Consider the following 6,378-nt stretch of genomic DNA (forward strand, 5'->3'; position numbering starts at 1 on the left):
CTTCTCGTAAAAAAAAGCCATAATTGCATCGTTCCGATACTTGACATGTATTTTCCAAGTCAAAAGAACCATTTGCATTTGAAAAATTAGTGAAAAAATTCCACCTAATGCAGCTGCGATAGCCGGTAAAAACATGAAATAAATAAGAAATAAGAAATAAATAATGTTATAAGTAATCGGCACCAAATTGAAAGAAACCCCATCTCCCTTGAGGAAGGTACGACGTCTTATGGCTCAATGGATAATAACAATGACCAATCAATTGAGTCTCAACTTATTCAAATTAGAAAGCAAAATTTGAATAATTTCTTAGTCACACACCTAAACATAAACAGTCTGCAGAATAAATTTGACGACGAAAATCCTGAACAGTAAGATTCGATCAAGTGTTATATTTATTTCAGAGACAAAGATTGATAAGTCGTACCCTGACAGTCAATTCAACTTATCGGGATACGACATGTATCGTCGAGATCGTGTCAAAGGAGGCGGCGGGCTAATAGTATATGTTTCATCGACACTTCCAAACAGGAAACTAAAAATTCCGATTGTATATAAGACCTGTGAAGTCATTGCAATTGAGACTAAACTAGAACACACAAATATAACACTTGTCGGGATATACAGACCTCCTAACGGCAGAGTCGAAATGCATCTCTGGGCGCCAAGTATTTAGAAAAAGTCGAGGATGAACTTAACGACATATGTATGTGGCTGTCAATGCAAAAACAAACGTTTGTCATACTTGGAGATCTTAACTTAGATCGTTTAAAACCAGAGACTAGAGAAGGAAAAATTCTAAAAGACCTCGAAGAAATCCATAGCTTGGAGTGCATGATTATTACACCCACCAGAATAACTGAAACATCTGCAACACTGTTAGATGTTATATTAACCAATAAACCGAACATATTTACAGAATGTGGAACAAATGAACCAGCCATAAGCGATCATCAATTAATATACGGTTTCATGAGTGCTGTTGTCCATAAACATAAACCAAAAGTTATATCATTTAGAAGTACTAAGAATCTGAACACAAGAAAGTTTAATGAAGATCTAAGCAATGCTCCCTGGCATGTAGGTGAAGCATTTGACACAGCCAACGATCATTATACATACTGGAAAATGTTGCAGAAAGTGTTATGAATGAACATTTACCTGTTAAAAAGATGAGAGTTAGAGATAGGGATATTCCGTATATGAATCCAACGTGGAAAAAGGCGATTAGATTAAAGCGTAAATATGCCAAGCAATTTGCTAGAAACCGAACACCTGAGAATTGGGAACTAAAAAGAAGCTGGAGGAACATTGCAACAAACGAACGACGAAAGGCCATCAAAGCATATTGGCAGGATAAGGCCGACAAATTAAAATCGAAGCCAAGAGAATTTTATAAAACATTCCAGCCTTTTATTAGCAACAAGAAGAAAAGATTTTCAAAATCACCTCAGCATCAAGGTAAATGGGAAAATTGAACACGAACAATCCAAAGTAGCTGACGAATTTGCGACGTACTTCTCGACGATGGCGAACAGTATTGGAGGAGATAATGTTGCAAATTTAGGTGAGGATAGCTTTCATGAACACACGAGTGTGCAGAAAATTAGAGAGAGCTGCAGCAATACTCCTACTTTCAGCTTCAGAAAATTACAATTGCATGAAGTCCTAAATGAATTGAGAAATTTAGACAAAAACAAAGCTGCGGGATGGGACTCTATATCACCGACCATTCTGCGGATAGGAGCTGAAGGGATTGCTACGTCTCTGACAAACCTTTATAATAAGTGTATTGAGTTGGAACAGTGGCCAGACGAATGGAAAATGGGCGAATGGACACCAGTGTTCAAAAGCGAGGATAAATATGACCGAAATAACTATCGACCAATTACTGTTTTGATAACAATTGACAAAGTCTTTGAATCTCTACTAGCTCGACAGATAACAGAACACTATGACCCAGCCCTTTATTATAAATCAACAGCTTACAGGAAATTGCACAGCTGCGAATATTCACTTCTAAGCTTGACAGAGGACTGGAAAGCAGCTCTTGATGGTAAGTCACATGTGGGGATACTGTCGACAGACATGAGTAAGGCGTTTGACTCTCTTCAACGAAGTCTCTTGATTCAAAAGCTTAAAGCATATGGTTTCATTGAATCACCAATAAATATAATGAGGGCATTCTTCGACAAAAGAAGAAATAGAGTGAAATTAGTTAGTAGCTGCACAGTAAGTGAATGGAAAGACGTAGTGAGGGGGTGCCCACAAGGATCGTCTTTTGGACCGTTACTTTGGAACATATTCCAAAATGACATGGCCATGATGGTAAGAAAGTCAAACCTACATATGTATGCCGACGATCACCAGTTATATAAAGTTGGAAACCAAATTAAGTGCATTGAAAACGACTTGTCCGTGGAGACCGAAATTGCGTCTGACTGGTATAAAGAAAACCTTCTTAAACCCAACTATAAAAAATACCAGACAATGAAATTAAGCCCAAATCAATCGAAATCCAACGCTAACAGTCATGACAACTTCACTTTAAGAATTGATGATCATTCTATTGCATGCTCGGACGACCTGAAAATATTGGGAGTCAACTTTGATAACACTATTGACTTCAGCAAACACATTAGTGACATCTGTACTAAATGTAGTCAGAAAGTGGGAGTGGTAATGAGATTACGCAAGCTCATTCCGACAACTGCCAAATTACAACTGTACAAATCAGCGATCCTCCCTCACTTAACTTATTGCCATCTTGTTTGGAACTTCTGTAAAGTGTCGGACAGAAAAAAACTAGAAAGAGTACAGGAAAAAGCCCTGAAAGCAGTATTTAACACAAATAATTTTACCTATAAAGAGTTAATTAGTCGAGCTAAACTTCCGACATTATATAACAGAAGACTCCAGGACATCGCAGTTTTAATGTATAAGATAAAGAACAATCTAGCTCCGCCGCATATAACAGAATTATTTAAACAAAAAGAACAGCCTTACAAATTGCGTAACGCGGACTTTGAACTACATAGGTTTAAAAGTGTAAGATATGGAAAACATTCTATCAGATACTTCGGACCTTATTTGTGGTCCAGGTTAGAAACGCATGAGCGGGAAAATACCAGTTTGAAATCATTTATTGTTAATATAAGGAAAAAAGATTTGGAGAGCATGTTGGAGGATGGATGCAAATACTGCGGACTATGCTCTAACTAAAACAGAGCAAATACTCACTATCTTAGTGACATTTCTACTTAATATTTATTTTATTTTAAACCTTGTAATATACATAGACTAATATTTTATATTTATAGCTAGTGATAGGTAAATAGTGTCCCCAATTAGTTATTTATAACTAAACACATTGACACTTAAATAAAGTTTTCATTCATTCATTCATTGATCTCTAAAAGAACGAACCCTAAACATTGTTCACTATCGTTACAAAAATCCAATAAAAAAACTCGTTCATGTTTGGTAGATACGTATTGAATTTAAGTGGAAAGTGTGAAGAGCCTCGTCAGAGTCTCAGAGATTCGAACTCTGGACCCATCGTTTAAGCCGGTTTTTCACTAACGATATTTTTCGCGCGAAGCGACTTTATTTCTTTGTATTTGAGCAATTTGTTCCAGATGGTTGCAGTTGAGAGCTCTGAAACAAAAGTAAAATGTAGCTTCGCGCGAAAAATTCAAAACTAACACGCCCCTCTCGCTTGAAAGAGAACGGCCTTTGACAACAATTCGCTGATGGTTTAATTATGTCCACGTATATTTTAAGTGTCCACGTATATTTTCTACGGGTGCCTCTTTAGCTCAGCGGTTAGAGCACTGGTCTAGTAAACCAGGGGTCCAGACTTCGAATCTCGATCTGACAGGGTTTTTCACATTTTCCACTTATACTCAATCTCTATCTATTAACATTGAAGAGTTTTTTGATTGGCTTTTTGCAACGATAGTGAAAAATGTTCATGTTTCGTTCTTTTTGAGATCAATTTCTATAATAGTTCATTGAGTTTAATTGTGTTTTTTCTTGTTATCGTCAACCAATAGAACAGTTGGTTCATATAGGTAACGTACTGACCCCTTAAACTTGGGCATCGTAAATAATGAAACTTGCAATACGTATGACATGAAGAGATTTTTATATTTTTCTCTGCTATACATCGTGTTTATTGGTAGCGATGAAATATTGGAAAAGGAACTCTTCCCGTGTTCTGCGCTTGGCTTGCTGGTCTGGTGGTATGATTCTCCCTTAGGATGCGAGAGGTCACGGTTTCGATTCCCGTACAAACCCTGTTCGTCCCTCCCCCGGCTTAAGAGAGAACGGCCTTTAACAACAGTTTGTTGATGGTCTAATTATGGTCTTCTGAAAAAAATGTGGTACGTGTTCCCGTTTAAACAATAGGGAGTTTGAGCAAGGCAAAACTTCATAATTTTTTAACGTCTGCGCATCATTTGCGCATACTCCGCTTAAGGTCAGTGGTGAGGGTTTAACGTCTTCGTCCTGTTGTCCTGGTTTAGGACGAATATTTTGACAAAGTTCGTTGTGGTCAGAACGAAGTTTTCAAAGTAAGATATATTCAAGTCAAATCTTGAATAGTTCTTGTATGGAATATAAATGTTGTTTGAGATGTTTAAACCGTAAAGAAGCATAACATCTTCCATTTCCAAAGCATCTTCTGAAAACATTGTTAAAATAGCCATCTCGTATTCAGCTCTGTTCATGTTTACAAAATTAGAATCGTAGTCGTATAACTTTGACAGAACTGCTCAATTCAAATATCCCGCTGCACGAAGACTTAAGACGAAGACTACTATCCCCAGTCTACCTCGGCCGAAACACGTCTTCGTCTTCGTACTTCGTTTCCTTGCTCAAACTCGCTATTAGATGCATTCTCTCAACTTAATCTAAGGATCAGCTTCATAAAAATATTGTGAGTTATGATTTTGCATCAATGTAATATATCAACAGTGTCCACGAATGTTTTTTACGGGTGCCTCCTTAGCTCAGTGGTTAGAGCACTGGTCTCACCAGGGGTCCAGAGTTCGAATCTCTGACGAGGTTCTTCACATTTTCCGCTTAAACTCAATAAGTATTTACCTAATATGAACGGGTTTTTCTTACTGGTTTTTTGTAACGATAGTTAACAATGTTTATGATTCGTTCCTTATAAATCAATTTCTATAATAATTCATTGTGTTTTATTGTGTTCTATTGTTACCATCAACCAATAGCAAAGATTGTTCATATAGGTAACGTACCTACTCCTTAAACTTGGGCATGGTAAATAACGAAACTTCTTGTGTATGCTCATCTTATATCAATTCTAATTTGAAACAAGACGCCTACTAGGCGTTATATGATCGCGTCGTTCACAGCGGCGTAGCCAGCCCAGCTATGCAAATTTTGTGTCGTAAATGTTGTTAATAATAAAAATGAACAATAAACCGAACTATAGTCGCATGTTGAAAGCAGGAGAAACACACAACAGCCCATTTCGAAACTGCTTGAAATCCTTTAGTGCAGGCTTACTCTGCTCGGCGTGTGCAGTTAGTTGTATGTGTAATGAGTGTAAAGATAAAGATAGCACTTGCTAGCATTTTGATCGCTTTATTGATTCTACTTTACTGCTTCGAAGTTCGAAGGTGAAACGAAATATGCCCAAAGTGAATACAACACGTGATATAACTAGCAACTTACCTGTGCGCAGGTTCCCGATTAGGGTGATATGGCCCGCAGCTAGTGACGCTGGGGGTCGACCCGAGAGAAAAAAAATAATAAAAAAAAACCAAGCCGAAACTATAGATCGCTGTCGCTACGCGACGCGATCAATAAAAGAGCGTGTAGTATATGATACCTTAGACAATAACTCAAAGAACAACTTAACGTCCATGACAAAACCGCTCAGGCTCGAAATGGGAATTAGCAGCCATTGACTGCAGTTGAATCGCTTTCTCGGACATGCTGCTAAATGCTTACACGCCATGTGAACTGCTTGATTTCAATCAATAATCAACTCCTACTAAAATATGATAAAAGCTTGGGCTATCTGTAAAACAAGGAACGGGGAATCGGGGAAAGGAATGGGGAAAGGAACGGGGAACGGTAAAACCAGTAATGGGAAAAGCCGGAATCTGTAAAACCAGGAACGAGAAAAGCCGGAATATGTAAAACCAGAAATGGGAAAAGCCGGAATCTGTAAAACCAGGAATGGGAAAAGCCGGAATCTGTAAAACCAGGAATGGACCTAGCCCCTTCTATATTATTATCATAGTCTCTTATCATTATTAAAATTATTCGTTTATACTTTACTTTTTACGCGCAATATCTTATATATAAAGATAAAACGAACAATTCTATACGTAAATAAAG

The 6,378-nt window shown here is 37.6% G+C and overlaps 1 pseudogene; it reads left to right on the forward strand.

The window, feature by feature from the left end:
• Positions 1–213: 213 nt before the first annotated feature.
• LOC114545153 lies at positions 214–1,149 on the forward strand (annotated as a pseudogene).
• The last annotated feature ends 5,229 nt before the right edge of the window (positions 1,150–6,378 follow it).

This window comes from Dendronephthya gigantea, unplaced genomic scaffold (assembly GCF_004324835.1).
Source record: "Dendronephthya gigantea isolate DGI-Jeju-01 unplaced genomic scaffold, DenGig_1.0 1315, whole genome shotgun sequence".
Lineage (NCBI taxonomy): Eukaryota > Metazoa > Cnidaria > Anthozoa > Malacalcyonacea > Nephtheidae > Dendronephthya > Dendronephthya gigantea.